Below are 25,606 nucleotides of genomic sequence, written 5' to 3' on the forward strand. Positions count from 1 at the left end.
AAGATAGGGATCTGAAGGAGCGAGAATGTGGGTGTTGCCCTGTGGCAAGTACTTCTCACGGGATGCCTGCTGACACTTCAGAGCACAGATGTCCACATCACGTGTTCTTTTACTTCTCGCTCACCCTTGCCTTTCCTGCCTCATTTCTCATACAGTGTTTGTTGCATGGGCTTTCGCTGCATCCCCTCCTTTCGGAGGCTTATTACCGATATCAGATGCTGTCGGTGGAAGGTGAAGTGTGGCCTGGGGACATCTGTGGGCCGAGATCTGACTGGATTCCCACAACACGCCGTCTGTAGGCAGACACGTACCCCTGGTGCTGGAGATGCACACCCGGAGGTCTTGGCCCTGGATGCTCAGCTCACCCGGCGCCTCTGGTGACATCTGGAGTCCACTTCTTGTGTTCCTGGTCCCCGGGTTTTCTCCACACCACCCCCAGTTTGGCCCAGCTTTGGAGGCTGTGTATTTTGTTTGAAATGAGGAGAGCTTAGGTTGAAATGGTACGGTTGTGAGACTCCGGTACAAAACAGACTTCTATCCGGGAGGGCACACAGCCAATTCCGAGGAGAGGAAGGAGTCCACTGCCGCGCGGATTTGTGTGCCTGTCTTTCTGCTCTGGGCCCTTCGCTTTGACACTGGAGGTCAGGGGTCACACCGTCTGGTCCATGTTGCATCACCTGCGCGTGATTTTGTGACGTCAGGCTTTGACCACTTGAAACATGCTGACTCGCTGGATTGCGCAGCTCTTGAGTTTGTGCAAACGCAGCGTGTGCCTCGGTTGTTCCTTCAAGTGGAAATGGTGTTTTCCTGAAGAATGTTCGCAGCTCAGCTTTGCCGCGAGACAACCGGTGCGCTTTGGTCAGTGCAGCAAATGTGCTGTATGTGCACGTGCCGTTTGTCACTCAGAAGAGTAGAGACGTGCTCTTAAGGGTGGAGTTTCAATAAAATTAGTATCTCTTGCGGCTTCAGCAAGGACATTCTTACATGCAGTTGGCATTTTTTTCTGTAAGTGGCGGCAAAGAGCACGGTGACCCGGTGCCGCCACCTGGACCCGGCTAAGGTACCCGAAGTTTGACCCACTGCTCCTTTTCACGTGTGGACACAGGGACAGAGGCAGATGAAATCGTGGTGTTACGATGGCAATGGTTTTGGCCTCATGGACTTCCTGAAGGGCTCTCAAGGGTCTTGGATCTTCCATTTATTGATTTATCTATCTATCTATCTATCTATCTATCTATCTATCTATCTATTTATGTGTTTATTTCTGAGAGAGAGAGAGAGAGAGAGAGAGAGAGAGAGAACGAGCGAGTGGGGAAGGGGCAGAGAGAGAGGGAGACTCAGAATCCGAAGCAGGTTCCAGGCTCTGAGCTGTCGGCACAGAGCCCGACACGGGGCTCGAACTCACGAACCGCGAGATCACGACCTGAGCCGAAGTCAGACTCTTAACCGACTGAGCCTCCCAGGCGCCCCAAAGCCAATCTCTTTTTTATTTTTTATTAAAAAAAATTTTTTTTAATGTTTATTTATTTTTGAGACAGAGAGAGACAGAGCATGAACAGGGGAGGGTCAGAAAGAGAGGGTGATGCAGAATCCAAAGCAGGCTCCAGGCTCTGAGCCGTCAGCACAGAGCCCGACGCGGGGCTTGAACTCACGAACTGCGGGATCATGACCTGAGCCAAAGTCAGACTCTTAACCGACTGAGCCTCCCAGGCGCCCCTGGATCTTCCCTTTAGAACCACTGCTCAAGTGTTAGAAACAGCTCTTAATGCAGCACCTCCCTGAAGGGTCAGCTTTGTGGCGGGTAATGCTGAAGATCCCAAAAAGGAATGTCACGGTCCGTGTTTTCAGGGAGGTCACAGTCTGATGGAGACTGGGTGAAGTAAGTGTGGTGATCATGCTCAGCCAAGGTGATGCTCTGCAAATGCGCGGAAGAATCACCCAGCCCAGCTCGCTGCTGTAGCGCTGGCAATGAGAGGTGTTTCTCTGGGGAAATAGCAATGATGAGATGAGCTTCGAAGAGAAAGAAGCCAGGTAAGGGACAGGGGAAGAAGGTGTCCCCCAAAGGCAGGTGGCTTGGGAAAAAGCTTGAAGTACTTGGGGAACTAGAGGTGGTCCAGCTAGGGCTGGAGCCCAGGAGCTGGGTGGGGTGGGGGGTTGCGTGGGGCTACACTTTAAGCAGAAGCTGGGCCCCAAGAGCTGAGTATTTCATCCCAAAGACGTGGAGACCGCTACAGGATTTGGGCAGGGCTGTGAGGTAGTCAGATCACTCTGACGCTATGAAGAACGGGAAGGAGGCCGGTAAGACTCTTGGTGGCTGAGCCAGCTGGGGCGCCCCGGGAGCCCGGAAAGCAAACGTCAGGACAAACCAGGTGGGGATGACAGACCTAAGATCTGTGGACATTGAGGACCTATTTCATAGTCTAAACACTGAAAAATTTAGCGTGCGCACGATTTGATGATTGATTTGATATTGAGGGGAAGAAACATGGCAACTGTCAAGGACATGCCACGACTGTAGATTAATGACTGGCTGTCGGTGGTGTGTTCAGAGGTGAGGGAGCCTGGGAGGGTGGTGACAGGCAGGACGGTGGGTGTGACTTCACAGATGGTATTCATCTGCACACAGACACGGATACGTACACATGTCCGTCTGTGGGGAGGCCCACATCCGTGCCTCCGGGTGACGATGTCAGCGGACTGATGGAGCCAGGCCTGGAGATGGGGACAGTTCTGGGCCAGAGATTTCAAGGAGAAGTGGCCAGTAGAGGACGTGACCGAAGCGCTGAGAGTGGGCAAGACCACCCGGGAGGAGAACGGCTCAAGCACACAGAGATGTCAGGGTGGGGCAGCAGGCTGGGGAGGGAGGAAGCCTGGTCTTCCTGGTCCTGACGCCTCTAGAAGAGAGTAGAGAGAACGTTGAAAATCAGCATCAACTTCCACTGAATGCTGCAGTGTGATCTGAGTGTGCTTCTAAAAAGTTTTGTAATGGTTTTATTTTTTTTGAGAGAGAGAGTGAGCGAGAGAGAACGAGTGGGGGAGGGGCAGAGAGAGGGGGGCACAGAGAATCTGAAGCAGGCTCCAGGCTCCAAGCTGTCAGCACAGAGCCCGACGAGGGGCTCGAACTCACTAACCACGAGATCACGACCTGAGCCAAAGTCAGACGCCTAACTGACAGAGCCACCCAGGCGCCCCTATACACTGTGTCTTTTGAAGTCAGAGGGGGGTTAACCCAGTGTTTTATCTTACTAATACATTATTCTCACGTTTGTGCTTACCGACGATGAATTGTATGGCACGTTATTCTCGCTGTGATCAATGCTGGTGCGTCCCAGAAAACGGTCACCCACCTCCTTGCAGGGGGAGGTACCTTAAGAAAAAAACTTGCATGCTTCTTGGTTCTTCTGGCGGCTGTCAACGCTCGGGACGTGGCAGCTGGCAGGGAGAGGATCTTGACACCTCCGCGGACCTTTCCAGACTTTGCTTCCGTATCAGAGTTTTACTCTTTGGTTTGAAACGACTTCTTAGCAAACCAGTCCCACACATATCCAGCTAGACAAGGGAGAACCTCGGATCATCGTTTTCCCATGAACCTAATGCACTTTCTTTGAGCAGACCAAGTCCTCCCTGCCACGTGGCACAGGGTACCCTCGCATCAGATGAGGATCCAGGGGTCGGTTCAGAACTGAACCTGTGGTTTGCCTGGGCTCAGCTCCGGTAACAATGGTGTTGAGGTGTCATGTGGGAGCAGTTGCTATAAAGTGGCCCGAAGGGGACCGATCAGGAGGAGATGAGAAGCTTGAGAAGAGACAGCAGTGCTTAGAAGACACCCAGAGCCCCGAGGCAGGTTTGGGCTGCGATTTTTACAAAGCCAGCACACTTCCTAGCCGTGGAATCACCTGCTCCAGAAAGTTCCTTCTCCTTATATCCTTGGCCGATTGACGTCAAGGCTGGGTGATAACCAACCTGGTTAGGGATTCTTGAATGAACTTCTAAATCTGTCCTGCTTTTATAGAAAGTTCTTTAAATTCAGTGTCTCGGCATTGTGACCCCGTGAAATAGGGTCATTGTCCCTAATGTACAGATGAGGAAATGGAGTCTAGGGTTAAATGGTCCGTTCAGGGTAATGCGCTCATAGCCTGGGTCTTTTATGGGCTCTTTGTGTTTATTGCACCTGCTGCCTTCTGTGTCAGGAGGAAGGGGACACTTACCTCTTCCAACTCAAGAGATTCTACCCCATGTGACAGCGAATGATGAAATGGAATAGGAACAGATCTAAAAATCACTTAGGTTAGGATCGACGATCACATTTCTATTTGCTTCCCCACGTGTTCTGTAATATACTTCTGTGGCTAACCACAGACCATTAACAGCAAGTGTATCTGTGGTTAGAAAACTACAACATTCCCTCCCTCTCAGGAGGGCCATGAATCAGGAAGGCAGGTTGAAGCTTTAGATGATGGCACATCACTGTGGAACACTGACTAACAGGAACAGACAGACAGCCTGGTGTGCAGAAATGAGAGATTGGGTTGCTCTTTTTTGAACAAAGGCATTTTGCAGCCTGGGAGGTGGTTGCAAATGATTGCAAATAGGAACTCTGGCATCTAACCAGAGGGCAGACTATATATATCTTCAGTAGAGTTAGGACTACTTATCATTCTAGGGTTCTTTGTCCAAAAAAATCCACTTTTTTTAGACCATGGCACCATCACTGATGGTGTTTTTTTGAGTATCAAATATAGGAGCTGTGTATGAGAATATATGCGCAGGTATGTGTGTGTGTGTGTGTGTGTGTGTGTAGGGGGGACTTCGTGGCTGACAGATAATTATTTAATGAGCTTGTTTGAATAGCACCAGTAATAATTACCTCTTATATTTATTAAGTACGGTGGCATTTTCTTCTTTTTTCTTTTTTAATTTTTTTAATGTTTATTTTTGAGAGAGAGAGAGAGAGAGAACGTGCAGGGGAGGGGCAGAGAGAGAGGGAGACACAGAATCCAAAGCAGGCTCCAGACTCCCAGCTGTCAGCACAGAGCCTGACGTGGGGCTTGAACCCACAAACCGCGAATCACGACCTGGGCCAAAGTTGGATGCTTAATTGACTGAGCCACCCAGTCGCCCCTTTTCTTTCTTCCTTTTTTTTTTAAAAGTTTATTTATTTAGTAATCTCTACACCCAATGTGGGGCTTGACCTCACAGCCCTGAGATCAAGAGTTGTGTGCTTTTCCATCTGAGCCAACCAGGTGCCCCAGTGACATTTTCAAAGTGCTCTCACAGGTGTCACGGGGGGCAGTGCTCCCCCCAGGGCTCTCAGGAAGTCAGGCCTGGCCAGGGGGTGAGGTGGGAGAGGAGATCTGTCCCCCCCACCCCTTCTTGCTCTGATGCCTGTCTTCGTCCATATCCATTCTCCTTCTGTGGCCTTCTCTGCGCCACACCTCTTGGACGGGGACCCCCGAAACCAGTCGCTGTCCGTTTTGCTTTAAAATGCCGTTGATTTCCCTTTTGTTATGATGTGGGTCCCGCGTGGAAGGCATCGGACTTGAATTTGCCCACACAAATAGGTTAGCGGCCGAGAAGGCTCACTGGGAGTGACCTGCTAGGCGGCCACGCTCGTCTGCTTTCGCTCGTGTTTCTGATCATTTCCATTCTTCGGTCCCCGTCTCAGCCTGCTGAAACCTCCCTCTAGCCTCCTCACGTTTTTCAGCTCTCCCTCTTCTTGGCCCACTTTGCCCCACCAGACAGGCTGGTTGTCACCGGTCCAGTCCATCTGTGTTTTCTGGATTCACACCGGAGTGTCAGAGCTGTGACAGGCTGGGTTCCCGCATGCCTAAGTGCCGGGCCCTCCAGAAGCCACGTCCCCTGGGAAGAAGACCAAGGCCCCCCTCTGCCGTTCCAGCTTGGACTCTCCATCCGCCATGCTTCTCAGTTCCAGGGGGGTGGCGGGAGGGGGGGCTGACTTGGGATGCGCAGCTAGCGTCTTTTTATATTGACTCCATTTCTTGTTATAAAATTGCCACTCAGGGGACCCTGCTGCCAGCAGAAGAGCTTCTTTTCTTAGGCGTGTGCTGGCTCCCGGCTCCCGGCAGAATGTGCCGTGTTCGAGGGCCTCGTTGGCTGCCGACCTTGTCCTGGCCTCGCCGTGTCCCAGCAGGGGCATGGGAGCCGAGGCCCTTTCTGGCGGGGTGTGGCGCGGCAGAGAATCGCGGCTCTTGGTGTCACGCGACCCGGATGAGACCCTGGGCCTGCACGTGATACATCCTCTCCCAGCCTGAATTTCTATCATCTGTAAGATTGGATCCGGTGATCGGATAATGCCCATGGCCGTGCTTTGCTCGTGGTGCAGACCAGCGTGCGTGGGAAGACTGCGGACCAGAGAATGCTAGTTCTTGTCCTCCCAGCATGTATTCCCTGAGTGCCTCCAGTGTGCCTAGCCCACTTCTAGAAAGAACAGTGAAGGAAACAAACAAAACAAAGCGGTCCTTATAGAGGAGGAGCAACAAACAAGCAAGTAAGCAAATAAACGAGCCGGTGATTTCCCAGAGGACTAAGTACCCCCAGAGAAGGCAAACGGTGACTGAAATGACTCAGAGTGGGTGGTCCGGGTGACATTCCGTATCACTGAGGGTTAAGCACCGTTTCCTCCAGGAAGCTCTCCCGACTGCCCCAGGCTAAAACAGGAATCACCGAGGCTTTTTGGAAGGAGGACTTACAACACGCGTGACACTTTACGGTCAGGAGACCCAGGCTCAGAGAGATCCAGCAGTCGCCAGTATCTCATGGCCAGAACGTGGCAGAGCCGGGTGCCTGCCCGCAGCGTCTGCCCTTTGTTCCGGCTCTCTGATCTTCCCAGTTCCCCCGGGACCTTATGCCCACCTCCGCTCCCGCACTCGCCGCAGCCCGTGGACGCTGATGTTTTCCTGTGTCTTTCCCTGTTAGCTTCTGCACGCCTCAAGGATGGGAACTGTTACCCTTAGCATCTGGAGCCGGGCTGAGCACTTCCTGGGAGCTTCTCCCAAGGTCGCTGAATTCATAACCAGCTCCAGCCGGCCCGTGGAAAGGGGTGCCGTGGGTTTCCACTTAGGGGTTCAGAGCCAGAATTCTGCCCTGAGGACTGCAGTGGGAACGGTCAGGTGGGATGTGTTGGGAGAGAAAATAGGGGGAAATGGAAATGAAGTCTCTTTCACTTAGAAATAGTTGTTTCAGACCTTAGCATGTCTGTTCACAGGACCTATGACTTTTTTAACTGTCATACCTCTCAACTTTACTGTAAGCGAGCCGAGATCCCTACCCATGATGGCTGAAAGCCCTCGGCACGGTTGTCCAGGTGATTGTGTCGGCTTCAGCCAGTGTCCCTTCTTGCGAGCGGTGACCTTTTACACCTGGCAGGTCTGCAGCATTTCTTGTGTGCTTGCATGTGTCGATTTCGAGCAGGGATAGGGTACGGGTGAGCAGTGTGGGTGCACTGAGCAGGTGTCCGGTGGGGCTGGGGCTCCAGCGTGACCACTCCCTCCGCCAAACGCAGCCCCCCAGAGCATCCTAACGTGAGCAGCGTGTCACAGCCTTCTGCGGTTCCCACCAGTCTGTGAAAATGCTCGTGCCCCACCACGCACGGACACTCAGTGCCTTTGTTCCCTGACTTGAGCAAAACCACCGCCACATAGCACCGTGGTGCTGTCCCCTGGTGATATCTCCCTGCTCCTTGGGAAAAACATCTTAGGGCAAATAAAAATGACTGTTTAGACTGTTGGAGAATTCTGTGCTATAAATGGGATTGCATTTTGGAGGAAAAAAAGCTGAAGTCCGCCTGATGCCAAAGAGGGAAAGTGAGTCAGGGACAGAAGGCGTGCGAGCGCTTGGTTGTGAGCAGGGATGTGCTACAAAACAAAGAACTGTGTATTGACCAGGAACAGAATGTGATTGTGGTTCAGAACATTGGAGAAGACTATTCAAGGTGGTTCCAGATACCGATTTCAGTGAGCTGAGAGGGTCAGGAGATTCACCCACTTGCTTTTTGATTCATTCCAAGCCAGGCACTGTACGTAACTAGGTGCAGAATAAATGTGGCAGTGGTGAGCACTCTGGTGGTCCTTCTCCACGGAGACCCATTTAGCAGCCCGGAGATACCCTGGCGGACCAGCCAGGCCTGGTGGGGACCCTTGTGTGGTGTCTGGACCTGGAAGGCGTGGTACTATGAATACCGTTTTTGTGGGCTGAATTGTGTCCCCCTCCCCCAATTCGTGTGTTGAAGTTCTAACCTCTGGCACCTCAGAAGGTGGCTCTATTTGGAGATAGGGTCTTTAAACAGGTCATTACGGGGGCACCTGGGTGGCACAGCCGGTTAAGCGTCCGAATTCGGCTCTCATGATCTCACGGTTTGTGAGTTCGAGCCCCGTGTCGGGCTCTGGGCTGACGGCTCGGAGCCTGGAGCCTGCTTCGGAGTCTGCGTCTCCCTCTCTCTCTGCCCCTCCCCCACTCGTTCTCTCTCTCTCTCTCTCTCTCTCTCTCTCTCTCTCTCTCAAACAAATAAAAACATCAAAAAAAATTGATGTACAAGCTCATCAGCTGTTGTTTGGAACGGGGCACTTCTTTGGATGCCATTCTGTTTCTGTTTGGCAAATTCCTTTGGCTCCTTTAAAGCTCAGCCACTGCTGTGTTCATCACCGGGAAGCCCTCCAGACCCTCCGGGCCCACCTGAGGGCCCTCGTTCATGCCTCCTGGGAACGCCTACCTGTGTTCTTGCCCTTGCCCTCTTGTTAGTGCTGTTGTCTGCGCCCACGAGACTTTGCATGTTCACCACCCAGCACAGCCTCTGGCACAGAGAGCGCGTGGATGCGTGAGAGTGTGGCTACGGTCGACTCCTGAAACACGGGTTGGAACAGCATGGGTTTTCTCGATGCATACAGCCCTGTAAATGTATTTTCTCTTCCTTAGGATTCTTAATAGCATCTTCTTTACTCTAGCTTACTCTATTGTAAGAATAAGGTATATATTACATACAACGCACAGAATATGTGTTGACTGACTGCTGACGTGATCAGTAAGGCTTCCAGTCAACACTAGGCTATTAGTAGTTAGACTGTTGGGGAATCAAAAGTTATATGTGGATTTTTGACTGTGGGGGTCGGCATTGCCAACCCCTGTTGTTCAGGGCTGCGTTGTATTATCCGTTTCTTGAAAGCCCATCATTCAAAATGGTTGAAAAATTGGGGTACGTGTTTAATGCCATGAAACATACATAACAAAATTGGCAATTTTAACCATTTTAACGTGTACAGATCTGATGACGTCAGCTACATTCACAAAGTTGTGGAACCAGCACCACCATCCATTTCCAGGACTTTGTCCTAACCCCAGACAGAAATTCGGGCCCCGTGAAGCAACAACCCCATTCTTCCCTCCCCCACCCCCTGGCAACCTCTAATCTGCTTTCTGCCTTTATGAATTTGCCCAGACTAGATACTTCATATAAGTGGAATCGTGTAATATGTGTCTTTTCATGACTGGCGCGTTTCACTTGGCGTCGTATTTTCAGGTTCCAACCACCTTGTAGCAGGTGTCAAAACTTCATTTCTTTCATTGCCGAGTAATACCCATTGTGTGGATGCACTGTATTTCCTTTCTCTGGTCATCAGCTGGTGGAGACCCTGGTTGTTTCCATCTTCAAGCTATTGGTTTGTTTTGTTTTTTTTTTAATTTTTTTCATTTATTTATTTTTGAGAGACAGAGCACAAGTGGGGAGGGTCAGAGAGAGAAGGAGACAGAATCCAAAGCAGGCTCCAGGCTCCGAGCTGTCAGCACAGAGCCCAACGTGGGGCTCGAACTCACAAACTGAGATCATGACCTGAGCTAAGGTCGGACGTTTAACTGACTGAGCCACCCAGGCACCCATCATCTTCAGGCTGTTGTGAATAGCAGTGCCCTGGACATGACTGTGCAGATACCTGTTCGAGTCCCTGTTTTCGGTTCTTTTGGGTGTGCAGCCCACGAGTGGAATGGGGATTCTATGTTTAACATTTTGAGGAACCACTGCCCTGTTCTCCGCAATGGCAACATATGAGGTTTAATCTCCCCACATCCTTGCCAACGTTTTCATTTTCAGTTTTGTTGATTATAGCCATCCTGTCCTAGTGTGTGTGAAGGGGTGTCTCATTGTGGGTTTTTGTTTTTTTAGAGAGAGAGCATGAACAGGGGTGAGGGGCAGAGGGGGAGAGGGAGAGACTCTTAGGCAGGCTCCACACTCAGCATGGAGCCCAACACAGGGCTCTATCCCACGACCCTGGGATCACGACCCGAGCTGAAATCAAGAGTTGGACGTCCAACCGACTGAGCCACCCAGGTGTCCCATCATTGTGGTTTTGATTTACAATTTCCTAATGACTAAACTAACGTTAAACATCTTTTCTTGTGCTCAGTGGCCATTTTGTAAATCTTTGGAGAAATGCTTATTTAAGTCCCTTGCCCATTTTTTTAAAAATCGGGTGGTTTCTTTTTGTTATTGAATGAAATGGTTGAAACTTTAAAAAGTGTGCTCCTAGAAAATGTGTACCCCTCCTAATACTTGGCTTTCTGGGAAGCTTATTCTCTGAGGGTCTAGATGGACAAGGTCATTTTAATTATCTCCTATTCTTCCCCCTTCCCAGTCTCTTGGTTTCCTCCCACTTTTTTCTAGTATTCGCGTTTCAGATTAAACTTGAAATCGATCTTGAATAAAGAATCAAACTGCAAGGTTTCACTTTGGAAAATGCCACAGCTCAAATGCACCCATATCCTTTTCACATGCATTTAAGATAAACTAGAGAACTCATGTTATTATTAGGGAATTCGTATTATCCCAAAACACCCTTTAAAATAATGTACTCTGAGCAATGTACTCTGAGAAATGTACTCTGAGCAGTATTTCTCAACGTATTTTGGTTGGGCTTGGAAGCAGGGTTTTGAACGTGGAGAGGCAGATGTCTTCTTGGCTAGATCTGAATGCTCAGCTCCGTGGGTTGGTAGGGTGTTCAATATCATTGTCCCCCTCTGAACACGCAGTGATGCAGCATCCTGTATCCCCAGCCCTGAGGGCTGCTCCCGCGGGACCATCAGCAGCTGTGAGCCAGGGGTTGTATCTTTTGTGGAATTTGGAATGAGCAATTTCCAGTGGGATTTTGAAAGCTAATCTAAGAGAGTAGAAATAGGGGTGGGGTGGAGTGGGGTGGGAGGTGGGAAATATATAGTTCTGCTGCAATTGCTGGAATATGTAATCACTGGCTTTGATTACAAATATTTTTCTTTTGGGGTGCCTGGGTGGCTCAGTCAGTTGAGCATCCAACTTCGGCTTAGGTCATGATCTCACAATTCATGGGTTCAAGCCCTGCATCGGGCTCTGTGCTGACATCTTAGAGCCTGGAGCCTGCTTCAGATTCTGTCTGTCTGTCAGTCTCTCTCTGCTCCTCCCCTGCTGGCACTCTGTCTCTCTGTCTCTCAAAAATAAATAAATGTTATGGGGCGCCTGGGTGGCGCAGTCGGTTAAGCGTCCGACTTCAGCCAGGTCACGATCTCGCGGTCCGTGAGTTCGAGCCCCGCGTCGGGCTCTGGGCTGATGGCTCAGAGCCTGGAGCCTGTTTCCGATTCTATGTCTCCCTCTCTCTCTGCCCCTCCCCTGTTCATGCTCTGTCTCTCTCTGTCCCAAAATTAAAATAAAAAAAAAAAAGTTGAAAAAAAAAAATAAATAAATGTTAAAAAAGTTTTTTACTGGGGCGCCTGGGTGGCGCAGTCGGTTAAGCGTCCGACTTCAGCCAGGTCACGATCTCGCGGTCCGTGAGTTCGAGCCCCGTGTCGGGCTCTGGGCTGATGGCTCGGAGCCTGGAGCCTGTTTCCGATGCTGTGTCTCCCTCTCTCTCTGCCCCTCTCCCGTTCATGCTCTGTCTCTCTCTGTCCCAAAAATAAATAAATGTTGAAAAAAAAAATTTTTTTTTTAAAAAGTTTTTTACTATTTTCCTTTTTTTTCCACCAAGGAAAAAGCTGCTATCACCTTTAGGTCCAGAAGTAGTCCAATGTATATTGTTTCCTTTCTTTGTTCAAACTGAATATTTTCTTTTCTTTTTTTTCCTTTTCTCCTCCCCTTCTCCTCCTCCTCCTCCTCCTCCTCCTCCTCCTCCTCCTCCTCCTCCTCCTCCTTCTCCTTCTTCTTCTCCTTTGCATCCTGCCTCATACTATGAAGTGTTTTTGATACCTTTTAACATGTGAGTGTTTTGAGTAGGTTTTCTGGAATCATTAAGATACTTTCCTCCTTTTTTTTTTTCTTTTTATACTGTTCTTTGTTTGTTTTTGTTGCTTCCTTTCACCTTAGAAAAAAGAAACTTTCTGGGAGTATCATTGACATATGATAATCTGAACATATTTTATTTTATTTTATTTTTTTCAATGTTTATTTATTTTTGGGACAGAGAGAGATAGAGCATGAACGGGGGAGGGGCAGAGAGAGAGGGAGACACAGAATCGGAAACAGGCTCCAGGCTCCGAGCCATCAGCCCAGAGCCCGACGCGGGGCTCGAACTCACAGACCGCGAGATCGTGACCTGGCTGAAGTCAGACGCTTAACCGACTGCGCCACCCAGGCGCCCCTAATCTGAACATATTTTAAATAAACAATTTGGTAAGTGTTGAGATATGCATATATCTGTGAAGCCAGAACCACAATAGAGAGAATGAACATCATCATCCCCTAAAGTTTTTTGCGACCCTTTATCGGCCCCCTGTCTCCCCCCACCTTCCGAACACTGACCTCTGTCACTGTAGGTTAATTTGCATCTTGTGTAATTTTATATAAATGCAATCATAGAGCATGTACTCTATTTTCTGGCTTCTTTTTGCTGAGCATAATTATTTTGAGATTCATCCGTGGTGTTGCTTGTGTTAACATTAAAATGTTTTTATTACTGAGTCATATGTCCGTTATATGCACATATCACAGTTTCTGCATTTGCTTAGTGATGGACGTTTGGGCTGTTTCCGGTGTGGGGCTATTACAAATCCCGCTGCTCTGATCTTTTGTGTCCAGGTCTTTGTATGGGCGTATGTTTTCATTTCTCTTTGATAAACACCGGGGAGTGGAATGGTTGGACCAAACAGTGGGTATAGGTTTAACTGTTTTCCAAAGTGGTTGTACCATTTTGCATTCCCACGATTAGAGCATTGGAGATCCTGATAGAGTTGCTGTATGTGCTAACCCACACTTTTTGGTAATATATCTGTCTGATTTTGACATTAGAGTAATTCTGACCTATAGATGAATTGAGAAATAGCCCCTCTCTTCAAATGTCTGCAAGAGTTTGCATATGGTTTGTATGATTTCTTCCTGAAATGGTTGGTGGACTCCACCAGTGAAGTTATCTGGGTATGGGGTTTTCTTTGCGGAAAGGTTTTCAACTATAAATGTAGTTTCTTTATTAAAACTATTTAGATTCTCTATGCATTCTCTCATAAGCTTTGGTAGTTTCATCTTTCAGAGAACTTGTATATTTCATCTAAGTTCTTGAATTTATTGTACAAAGTTGTACTTATTATTTCCTTAGTATCCTTTTAGTAGCTGTAGACCTGTAGTGATGTCACCTCTTACTCCTGATACTAACATTTTGCCCCTTTTCCTTTTTTGCTGAGTAATTTGGCTACAGGGTTGTCAATTGTATTTATTGTCTCCAAGAACCAGGTTTTGTCTTCATTGATTTTCCCTACTGTTTTGTTTTGTTGTGCTATTTCATTGATTTCTGCCCAGAAGTATATCACTTCCTCTCTTCTGCTTCCTTTGGGTTTTCTAAGTAGAAGCTGAGGTCATTTTCCTTCACCTCCTCCTCTCCTTTGTCCTTCTTCTTTTCTAATGTAGGTTTTTAGTGCTATAAAATTCTAGAATTTTAGCCGCAGCCCACCAATTTTGGTATGCTGTGTTTTCATGTTTATTCAGTTGAAAATACTTTGTCCTTTGTATCCAATTTCAGTTAATTTTTGTGACAGTTTGTAAGATCTACATCTAAATTTTTTTTCATATGGGCCTCCTGTTGTTCAAGCACCATTTGTTCAAAATCCTGTCCTTTCTCCGTAGAATTGCTTTGCTCTTTTGTCAAAGACTAGCTGCCTGTATTTGAGTGGTCTGTTTCTGGGCTATTCGTTCCTTTCGACTATATGTCTATTCTTTTCCCAATAACATGATGTCTTGATTACTGTAGCTCTATAAAGCTCATGAAGTCAGGTAGTATTAGTTCTTCGGTATCGTGTTGGCTATCCTGGGTCTTTTGCCCTTCCAAAGAAACCTTAGACTCAGTTTGTCGATATTCACAAAATAGCCTACTGGGATTATGGTTGGGATTGTGCTGAATCTACACTTGATCTTAGCCAAAAGGCTGAGAAGCGATTGTGCTGAATCTATAAATCAATTTGACATTGATTGAATTGACATTATAACAATATTGGGACTTCTAATCCATGAACATGGAATATCTATTTCTTTAGATCTTTTAAAAAAATTTCTTTGTAGTAATTTTACAGTTTTCTACATACAGATCCTGTACCTATTTTGCTAGATTTATACTTACGTAGTTCAGTTTGGGGGCACTGTTATAAATGACATTGTGTTCTTAATTTCAAACCCCACTTGCTCGTTGCTGGTATATAGGAGAGCAATTGACTTTTGTATATTAACCTTGTATCACGTAACCTTGTTATAATCACTTACTAGGTCTAGGAATTGTTTTGGTGATTCTTTCGAGCTTTCTACAGAGACCATCATGTCATCTGCAAACCGTTCTATTTCTTCTTTCCCAACTTGTATACCTTTTACTTCCTTTCCGTCTCTTCTTGCACTTGCGAGGACTTTCAGTGTGATGTCCAGTAGGAGTGGTAAGAGGGACATTGGTGCCTTGTCCTCGTTGTGAGGGAGAAAGCTGCCAGTTTCTCATCATTAAGTGTGGTGTAGCTTTAGGCTTGCTGTAGATGCTCTTTGTCAAGTCGAGGAAGTTCTGTGTTCCTAGTTTGCCGGAATTTCTCTTTATCACTGGTCTTAAGCAATTTGATTTTGCTCTGCATGGTATGATTTCCTTCGTGTTTGTGGTGCTTGGGATTTACTGAGCTGATTGATCTGTGGGTTTATAATTTTCATAAAATTTGGAAAAAACTTCAGCCTTAGTTTCTCCAGTTATTTTTTGTTCCCTCCCCCTCCCCGCTCTTCCTTTAGGGACTTGAGTTACATGGATGTCCGCACACTTGAGCTTGTCTTACAAACTCCCTGGTGTTCTAGTCTCATATTCTCTCTCCCCCTCCCCCCATCTCTGCCTCTCTCCCAACCTCCTTCCAGTCTGTTTTCTCTCTGTATTTCATTTTGGATAGTTTCTGTTGCTGTTTCTTCACGTATACTAATTTTTTTCAGTTAATCTCATCTAGTAGAGTATAGTTTTCATGTCTAGTGGATTGTAGTTTGACTTTTTATTTTTTTATTTTTTTTTTTAATTTATTTTTTTTTTCAACGTTTATTTATTTTTGGGACAGAGAGAGACAGAGCATGAACGGGGGAGGGGCAGAGAGAAAGGGAGACACAGAATCGGAAGCAGGCTCCAGGCTCTGAGCCATCAGCCCAGAGCCCGACGCGGGGCTCGAACTCACGGACCGCGAGATCGTGACCTGGCTGAAGTCGGACGCTTAAGCGACTGCGCCACCCAGGCGCTCCGTAGTTTGACTTTTTAAAATACACACATCTTCCATGTGTCCATCTGACATGGTCCATCTTTCCTCTGACTCTTGTACATATAATAAGGTCATAATAACAATGTGATTGTCCCTGTGCACTCTTTTGTCATCTCCGTCATTTCTGGGTGAGTTTGCCGGCTCGATTCTTTTCCTTATGATGGGTCATGTTTTCCTGCTTCCTTGAATGCCTGGTCCTCGTGTTTTCTTGGATACCAGACATTATGAGTTTTCCCTTGTTGGGAGCTAGGTATTTTTTTTATTCCTGTAAATACTTTCAAGCTTTGTTCTGGGATGTGGTTAAGTCACTTGGAAATAGTTTGATCCTTTTGCGTCGGGCTCTTAAGCCTTGTTAGGAGGGGACCAGCATCTTAGTCTAGGGCAAAACCCTCTGAGTTCTCTACCCAATGCCCTGTGGATTATGTAGTTTTCCACCCTGGCTGATGATGACAGGAACTCTTCCCAGCCCTGTGTGGGCTCTGGTGGGTGTCCTCTCTATTCTCTTTGGGTGGTTCTTGCCTCAGCCCAGGGTAGTTTCCTCACACGCAAGTGCTGATCAGTCCCCAGCTGAAGACTCACGGGTCTTCTCTGCACATTTCCAATGTCCTGTCTTGTGGCTCTGTCCCCTTCAGTGTTGTGCCCCGTGAGCTCACGGCTCTTCTGGACCTTCGGCCCTTTCTCCCCAACTTAGGGAGACCTGCGGGTTCACCGAGGTTCCCTCCCTGCATCACTTCCAGGAAACTCCAGGCCGTCTGCAGGGCAATTGTGGGGTCACGTCTTCTGCTTATCATATCTGAGCGATCACGGTCCCTCATTGTCTTCTGTCCAGTGTCTTGAAAACCTTTGTGTGACGTATTTAGTCTGTTCCTCTTAGCTGTTTTAGGTACAATGGCACATATAGTGCCTGTAAGTCCATCTTGGCTGGAAGCAGGAGTTGATGGCCCTTTCGAAACACAAAAAAAGTAGTTATGTGATATTGATTTAAAAAAAAAAAAGGACAGAAAAAGCATTTTCCAGTAACAGCAATAATCAGCAAAAGAATGTGGGTGGTAGAGGCTGGGCTCAGATGCCCTTTGGATTCTAACCCCGGTGTGTTGGGGCCCCACTTTTTGATGGGAAACTAAGAGAGAAGTCCTACAATGAAAACCTGGGTATTTTCCATTGTAGTGTCTTCCAAGAGCCCAACCTCTCCACTGAAATATCCTGAAGACAGACCGCTAGCTTCAGTGAGTTGTACAGAGTTTTATCTTGGGGAACCAATTACGTGGCTTTGGCCCCATTCATGGATTTTCAACTACTTAAACTTTGCTCTTCTGACTTTCATCCCAACTATGGAAGGACAGGCTGTCACGTGTCTGAAACTAAATGGAAACTGTCCAGTCTAGAAGATGACCCATGTTATGGGTAATGGAACCATAAAGTACTTTAAATAGAAAAAATTGTACACTAATAGAAATTAATACAAAATCATAAAAACAAGATTAGCTTTTATTTTTATTCTCTTTGCTGAAATGTTTTGAAACTATCGTATCAAACAAAAATTTGTTAGATAGTTTCTGGTTAAGTCCATGTAGGACCTGACCACATCTCATCCAGACGTGAATAACAGGGGCGCCCGGGTGGCTCAGTTGGTCGAGCGTCCGACTTCAGCTCAGGATATGATCTCGTTGTTCGCCAGTTCGAGCTCCGCGTTGGGCTCTCTGCTGTCAGCAGAGAGCCTGCTCAGATCCTCTGTCTCCCTCTCTCTCTGCCCCTCCCCCACTGTCTTTCAAAAATAAACATTAAAAAATAAAATTTGATGTGAGCCACAAATGTAGCAAGTGAATATTACAACAGTCCCTTTGTAAAATGAACGTTCGATGACAGCCTTAGGTCTTTTTCAAGTTCTGTGTTATGCTCACTATTTTGTCTGCTCTCCCCTTCCCCACCTCCGTGACGTTTTAAAAAAATTTTTAACATTTGTTTTTGAGAGAGAGAGAGACAGAGCACGAGCAAGGGAGGGGCAGAGAGAGGGGGAGACACAGAATCTGAAACAGGCTCCAGGCTCTGAGCTGTCAGCACAGAGCCTGATGTGGGGCCCGAACTCATGAACTGTGAGATCATGACCTGAGCTGAAGCCGGTGCTTAACCAGCTGAGCCACCCAGGCGCCCCTCCACCTCCATGATTTTAAGTTTTCCTTCTGTGGTTGAGATTGGCAATCCTGCGTGACTTGTGTTAGTCGCCTCCCCCCTCTCCCTCCTCTCCCCCTCCCCCAGCGTTCCCCGGGACTGGCTGTGCCCTCCTGCCCTCAGTGTTCCTCGTGCTGCTGGACTTCAGAACAAAGGCCAAGTTTTTTTTTTTTTTTTTAATTTTTTGTTTTTCAACGTTTATTTATTTTTGGGACAGAGAGAGACAGAGCATGAACGGGGGAGGGGCAGAGAGAGAGGGAGACACAGAATCGGAAACAGGCTCCAGGCTCTGAGCCATCAGCCCAGAGCCCGACGCGGGGCTCAAACTCATGGACCGCGAGATCGTGACCTGGCTGAAGTTGGACGCTTAACCGACTGCGCCACCCAGGCGCCCCACAAAGGCCAAGTTTTAAAGCATGTTGCTTCACACCTTATTGGGGGTTTCTTTTCTGCTCAACTGCAGGATCTCTTGTTTGCTTTAAAACTGTAAAGTGGGGGGCACCTGATCGGCTCAGTCGGTTAAGCATCTGACTGTTGATTTGGGCTCAGGTCATGATCTCACGGTTTGTGAGATGGAACCCCATGTCAGGCTCTGTGCTGACGGTGCAGAATCTGCTTGGGATTCTCTCTTCCTCTCTCTGCCCTTCCCCCCCTGCCAAAAATAAATAAATAAACTGGAAAAAAAAACCTATAAAGTGGAAAAAAAAAGAATTAACCATACAGTGTCTAGGTCTTTTAGTCTCTGACAGAAACAAGAAACAAAATCTCTTCTGCGGAGGTGGTGTGTGTGTGCACGTGCATGCGTGTAAGTGTGCGTGCATGTGGGGGGTCACCAGTATGTGAGGTGTGTCTATGTGTGTGTAAGCTCGTTGTGGGATAAGTGCATGTGAATGCATGTACCTGTGGGGGGCACGTGTGTGTGTGTGTGTGTAGTATTAAGTAATCATTTCAAAGATTTCAAGGAAGGGGCACCTGGGTGGCTCAGTTGGCTAAGCGTCTGACTTAGGCTCAGGTCATGATCTCACGGTTCATGGGTTTGAGCCCCTCGTCGGGCTCTGTGCTGACAGCTCGGAGCCTGGAGCCTGCTTGGGATTGTGTGTCTCCCTCTCTCTCAGCCCCTTCCTCCCTCCCTCCCTCCCTCTCTCTCTGCCCCTCCCCTGCTTATGCTTGCTCCCTTGCTCTCTCTCTCTCTCTCAAAAATAAACATGGGAAGTCTGTTGGCTTGATAACTCTGGTTAGGCAAAATGAAATGAGAGTATATTTCACGATAAAGTAATTAACCCATTTTCTGAATGCTCAACTGGAGAATTTCAAGGCTGTTCTTTCTGTAAGTGATTGCTTCTATTCTCCCTCTTTGCCTCATTCATTATTCACTAGTTGAAACCCAGAAGCTCACCTGAAATCCTGCTCTTCCCGCTTCACCTGTGAGATGATCCAGGGGTGTCTTGTCCTCACATTGCATCTCTAGCTGGGCTTTTTGCCAAGCTTGGGGCCGGGGGCAGAGTGGGGACTATTTAATTGCTCCCTCATCTGTGTTCCTGTACTTCTGTGATGGTTATTTGTTGGCCAGTCTCCTGTGCTAGACCGAGCGGGCTGCAGTTGCGAAGGTCGCGGTGTTCACTGCATCGCTCGCCCTAGGTCTGGTGCTCAGGAACATTTATTGAACTGGATGGAAAGTCTGTTAGCTTTAAACCTCTAGATTTAACGCTCTGAAGCTCTCCAGATTCAAGAGGCTCTGCTGAAGTTCCTTTAATCAATAGACAATGGCAGTGGTTTTTATATCAGTCAAGGACTGCTGTAGATCCTTTCACGGCCAAGGATATGAGTGGTAGCACGAGTGTCCATAGAGACAGCTTTCCTGATGGACAGGGTCAGTCCTTGCAGGAAGCGATCGATTTCAGAGCCGGAGCTTAAGTGGCAGGTGCAGCCCAGGGATGAGCAAGACTTGGAGAGCCTGACGGACCCAGTGGATCACAGGAGAACCAGGACTCTTAGAGCAGAAAAAAATCTGGCTCCCTTCAGCCAGGAGTGGTGGGCAGGGCTGGGAATCTGACAGAGCTGGGATCCAGACCTGAAAATGACAGAGGCCATGTTGCTTCTTACACTGTTTCTCTATTTCTTTTGCTACTGGGTGCTATAGCAATCAATGTAACATAATAACATGGAAGGCTGGCTTTTATTATGAAACGTCTGCCTGCAAATCATTGAGTGAATGATTGTTAGTCCTTACTGCTTCTACGATCTAAAATGCTAAAACCTTGTAGTAAGTCTTTTTCTTTTTTTAAATTTTTTAAAATGTTTATTTTTGAGAGCAAGAGAGACAGAGTGCAAGCAGGGGAGGGGCAGAGAGAGAGGGGGACACAGAATCCGAAGCGGGCTCCAGGCTCCGAGCGGTCAGCACAGAGCCCGACGCGGGGCTCGAACCCACGAACCGTGAGACCGTGACCAGAGCCGAAGTCAAGAGTTGGATGCTTCACCGACTGTGCCACCCAGGTGCCCCTATCCTTATTGTTTTAAATAATTAACAGAGAGAACATCTCAAGATAAAAGGGACAGACTCTAGGTTAACTGTTGGAAATTAATAGTCCCCTTTGACTTCCAGGAGCATGACGCAGACACCAGCATCTTCGTATCACCAGAGCATGTAGAGCCAAGAGCCTGTTTCTCTCTAGATGATGAGGTAGTCATAGGAACAGAGGACGAAATGCGCTTTTCTGCTCTTTTACATAGAATCAAACAGACAAGTCGCTTGATCTTTTTGTGCCACTTTTTACCGTGAAACAGGAGTTTAAGCTAGAAGTGGCATCCACGCGTGGCTACTCGGAGGTCTAGGGCCAGGGAAGAGCCACAAGGTCATCTTCTTGTCCCTGGAACCGGAGGTGACATAGGACCTACCTGGATCTGTGACCTCACTTGAAACTCAGAAGCTGGCATTCGGCTCCTCGGGAGACTCAAGTCAGAGAGGGAGGTGTGGGTGTGATGCGTGGTCCACCCTCTGACCACGAATCGTGTGCCATCACGGGAGGGCTTGCTTTTACGCCAGTACAGGCCTCTCTCGTGGACCAAGCGCTTACAGAATTTGTTCAGCAACTGTCGTGAACGCTGATTTCACTGAAGGCCGGTGTTTGCTTTCGGCTGCTACGAACAACGGTAGTCACAACGGCGAGCTACGGCGACACCACACTGCCCTTTGTGTCGAGCACCTGTCTGCCATCACTGTGTTAGGTGCTCGTGTACGTTACCACCTACCCTCACAAGGACTCCCGGAGACGGGCAGTGTTCTTCCGGGAGCGGTCGAGCCATTCGCCAAGACTGCACGGCGAAGCGACGGGCCCAGGGATTGAACCCTCCACAATCTGAACCCCAGAGCCGTGCTCTTCCTGGAGTCCCAGGGCCCAGGCAGCCGAGAACCGGTGACGCGGATTGCCAGCCTTCCTGAGAACTGGTTTTCTGAACCGTGTTTGGCCCTCGACAAAATGCCATCACGAGGCTGGGATCTGTAGCCCTGAGAAGGTCCGTCGCTGGTCTAGGGTGCAGAGGAACTCGCGGAGCCCTTAGCCCGCTAAGACAGCTGCGTTACGGACTTCACGCCAGCGTGGGTTTGGTTCTGCGTCAGATTAAATCTCGTCTGTCGCTTTGCCCGTTCCGTCAGCCTGTGCAGCCTGATCGCGGACAGTTAGTTTCCTGAGGCTGAGATAAGGGACGCCCCGCCTGTCGTGTGTAACCAGATCCCCGCGCCTTCCTCAGAGAACGAGCAGGTGCACAGTCCTGAAGGTTCCAGTTCATCCAGAAGTTTAAAAAAGCCCCAGAGGTGAAAATACAAAGAATATTGTCTTTTTCAAACCTCCCTCTAACTCCACAAGGTGCAGTGATGCTAGACAAGAATGCAAACACTTTGAAAAAAAGATAAAGCTATTCAGTTGCTAGCACTGTTTTAATGACCTCCGTGGGTACATTTTGGGGCTACAAGCTACAAGAATGAACATTACTTTAAAATATATAACTGGGTGGCTCCGTTGGTTGAGCATCTGACCTCGGCTCGGGTCATGATCTCGCGGTTCGTGAGTTTGAGCCCCATATCGGGCTCTGTGCTGACAGCTTGGAGCCTGGAGCTGCTTCGGATTCTGTGTCTCCCTCTCTCTCTGCCCCTCCTCCACTCATGCGCTGTCTCTCTCTCAAAAATAAATAAACATTAAAATCAATCAATCAATCACATAACTTGGGGCACCTGGGTGGCTCAGTCAGTTAAGCTTCTGACTCTTGATTTTGGCTCAGGTCATGATCTCACAGTTCACGAGTTCAAGCCCCACATCAAGCTCTGTGCTAACAGTGCGGAGCCTGCTTGGGATATTCTCTCTCTCTCTCTCTCTCTCTCTCTCTCTCTCCCCCCCCATCTGCCCTGCCCTGCTGTACATGCATGCTCGCTCTCTCTCTCTCTCTCTCTCAAGTAAATAAACTTTAAAAATCTAAAAAAAAAATAACATACATAACTTGCTAGGGGGGTTAATCATCTGAATTGCCAATCGGATAAGGTTTTTCTTTGATGGAATTCAGATCCCCTCTCCCATCTTGTGCCCCAGAATGCTGGGAGATGTTCAGGGGCTGGAAATGGTTTGTGTTGGTTAGACCAAGCTTTGGGTTTTGTTTTTCCTTTCGCCAGTTTCTTCACGAGCTGAATTTGAATTTGTAAAGTCAGTTGAACAACACTGGCCTTTTCTATACACACGAAGGTTAAGAACTACAGACAGCTGACACTGCTCCCAAGAAGTCCTCCAGTCTGTTCCTGAGAGTAGCTACCTGAGGAGCAGAAGTGAGACAGTCCATATAGATTAGCTAGGGTGGCAGTTCCGGCAGGATTTTCAGAGCACTGGGATTACGTCACGGGGACCACTTCAGCAAGTCTTGCAAATAGAGGTTCTCTTAAGCAGACAGATCTTCAGTGTTTAAAATTTTTATCTTTAATGTTTATTCATTTTTGAGAAAGAGAGAGACAGAGTGCGAGCAGGGCAGAGAGGGAGGGAGCCCCAGAATCCGCAGCAGGCTCCGGGCTCCGAGCTGTCAGCACAGAGCCCGAAGCGGGGCTCGAACCCACGAACCGCGAGATCATGACCTGAGCTTAAGTTGGACACTTAACCGACTGAGCCACCCAGGTGCCCCTGGACCTTTCGGTTTGTAATCACTTGTATTTGAAGGTAGATATCGAGGTGGTCGGAGTTTTGTGCTTTGGGTTTGGGGAGGTTTTTATTTTAGGTAAAATATTAAAATTAGGGTTTTTTTTTCCTGTACAAATTTGGCAGTATAATTAAAATGGAATCTGATTTCTGCACTTTTATGAAAGCCATCTAGAGAGCACGCTGAGGCCACAGTGATCCTATTTTTCATTGTAAATTTTTAGATGTGTGCGGGGGTGTGTCTATGCAAGGTGGTGTGAGGGGCGCCTGGGTGGCGCAGTCGGTTAAGCGTCCGACTTCAGCCAGGTCACGATCTCGTGGTCCGGGAGTTCGAGCCCCGCGTCGGGCTCGGGGCTGATGGCTCGGAGCCTGGAGCCTGTTTCCGATTCTGTGTCTCCCTCTCTCTCTGCCCCTCCCCCGTTCATGCTCTGTCTCTCTCTGTCCGAAAAATAAATAAACGTTGAAAAAAAAATTAAAAAAAAAAAAAAAAGAAGGTGGTGTGGTAGCAGCCAACTTTGTCCTTTTCAGGGCTGTGCCGGCCCCCACAGCCAATGTGCACTGTCCCTCACAGCTGCTGTCTACGCAAAACAGCCCCCGACTCACAGAAATGCACGACTCTACGTGCCAGATTCTTTTATGACTTGGAAAACATGTTTTATTCATAAAACACTAATTTCCGATTGATTTTTTTTTAATATTTATTTATTTTTGAGAGAGGGTAAGCAAGGGAGGGGCAGAGAAAGGGGGACAGAAGATCCGAAGCGGGCTCCACGCTGTCAGCACAGAGCCCGATGCGGGGCTCAAACTCACCGCAAGATTATGACCTGAGCCCAAGTCGGATGCTCAACCGACTGAGTCACCCAGATGCCCCTCTAATTAATTTTTTAGTGCTATTTTGCATAACAGTGTTCAGACAACCCATGGGGATTTTGAAGGAAAGGTTAACTTTGGTGATTTTTATCAGTGATAATAATTAACAATGACAACGACTGTAGGCTGATTGTAGCCTGCATTTATTTACAAAGCATTTACAATATGCAAAAATACATCCTAAGAGCTCTATGTATATTAACTAATTGAATAGTACAGCAACCTGCTGAGGTAGACAACTGTTGTTGTCCCTGTCTTACAAGTGGGGAAACTGAGGCACGTGGAGATACAATAACTTGCCCTGTGTCACACAGCTGGGAAGTGGCAGGGCTGGGATTTGAACCCCTGTGACCTGACTCCAGCGTCCGCACTCCTGGTGACTAGCAGTATCCCTCTTCTGGAAGTCCTCTCCAACACTACTTTGGCTCTGGAATGGCTTCACCCGATCCTTCTTCCTGAGGCTGGAGACCCTCCCGGTTAGGTCTGCCATGGCCCAGGTCCCCGTGCGACAGTTGCTACCCGGGCTTGCCCTCCCTTTGAAAGATTTTATTCAGCTCTTGCCTTGCTTCTCAGGGGGCAGACAGAGCTAACCTACCTTTATATCCAACCCCCCCTCCCCAACTTCTCCCTTCCACTTGGCTTGCCCTGATGAAGTGGGACTTCCCTGCTTTCCCATCCAGGTCAAGGGACAGAAGGAGAAATCACACAGAACTGCTGTCTGTTCGCAAGAAGCGGTGTAGACCTTAGGGGCGGTCTCTTTCCAGTGAGCCGCAGGTGTTCTCATTGGAATATGTCTTTGCTCAGATCTCAAGGCGTAATAGCCACCAGCCTCAACAATCCAAATAGCAACCCCTAACTGACAAAGCCAATGGGTAGACCACATCTTCCTTGGACTCCCCAAAAGTTATTTTATTTTCTATGTTAACATTCAACAAATCTGCTCTTTGGAGACCGTTCTACGTATGTTAACACAATAGAGATTCGTGTAACCCACCACCACTGTCAGGATGCAGAACGTTTCCATCATTCCCCAAAACTCTGGAGTGCTGTGCCCTTACCCCAACTTTTGGTAACCCCCGATCTGTTCTCCTTCACTGTAGCTTTGTCTTTTGGAAAATATCGCATAAATGGAATAACACAGCACATAACCTTCGGAGACTGGCTTCCTTCGCTCGGCGTAATACCCTCCAGATCCACCCAAACCACTGTATCAGTAGTTAGCTTCCTTTTTATTACTCTACGGAGGTAGCACAGTTTATGCGGTCACCAGTTGAAGGACATTTGAGTTGGCTGCAGTTTTTACCGCTTCCAACTTTTGTGTACAGGCTTTTTATGAATGTGGGTGTCCGTTTCTCTGGTGAGTCTGGGTCATGCGCTATGTGTATATTTAACTTTGTAAGAAACTGCAAAACCATTTTTCCAGAGCAAGCGTACCATTTTATGTGCCCACCAGCAACGTAAGAGGGTTTCATGTGCCCCATATTCTCGCTGCATCTTGTTTGGTCAGTAGTTTGTATTCTGGCCATTCTAATGGGCGTGTAGTGATATCTTGTCTCATTGTGGTTTGAATTTGCATTTCCCCAATGGCCGGTGACACTGAACATCTTTTCATGTGCCTGTTTGCAGTTTAGCAAAGTGTCAATGAACTCTTTTGCCTATTTTTAAATCGGGTTGTTTGT

At 47.9% G+C, this 25,606-nt stretch overlaps 1 protein-coding gene and 1 pseudogene across 4 annotated transcripts in view; one reads left to right on the forward strand and one right to left on the reverse strand.

The window, feature by feature from the left end:
- The window catches only part of EML1 (EMAP like 1), a 187,538-nt gene that overhangs the window by 77,727 nt on the left and 84,205 nt on the right, over positions 1–25,606 (forward strand). The window lies entirely within an intron of this gene.
- Positions 14,250–14,393, reverse strand: LOC111561258 (annotated as a pseudogene).

This window comes from Felis catus, chromosome B3 (genome assembly GCF_018350175.1).
Source record: "Felis catus isolate Fca126 chromosome B3, F.catus_Fca126_mat1.0, whole genome shotgun sequence".
Classification (NCBI taxonomy): domain Eukaryota; kingdom Metazoa; phylum Chordata; class Mammalia; order Carnivora; family Felidae; genus Felis; species Felis catus.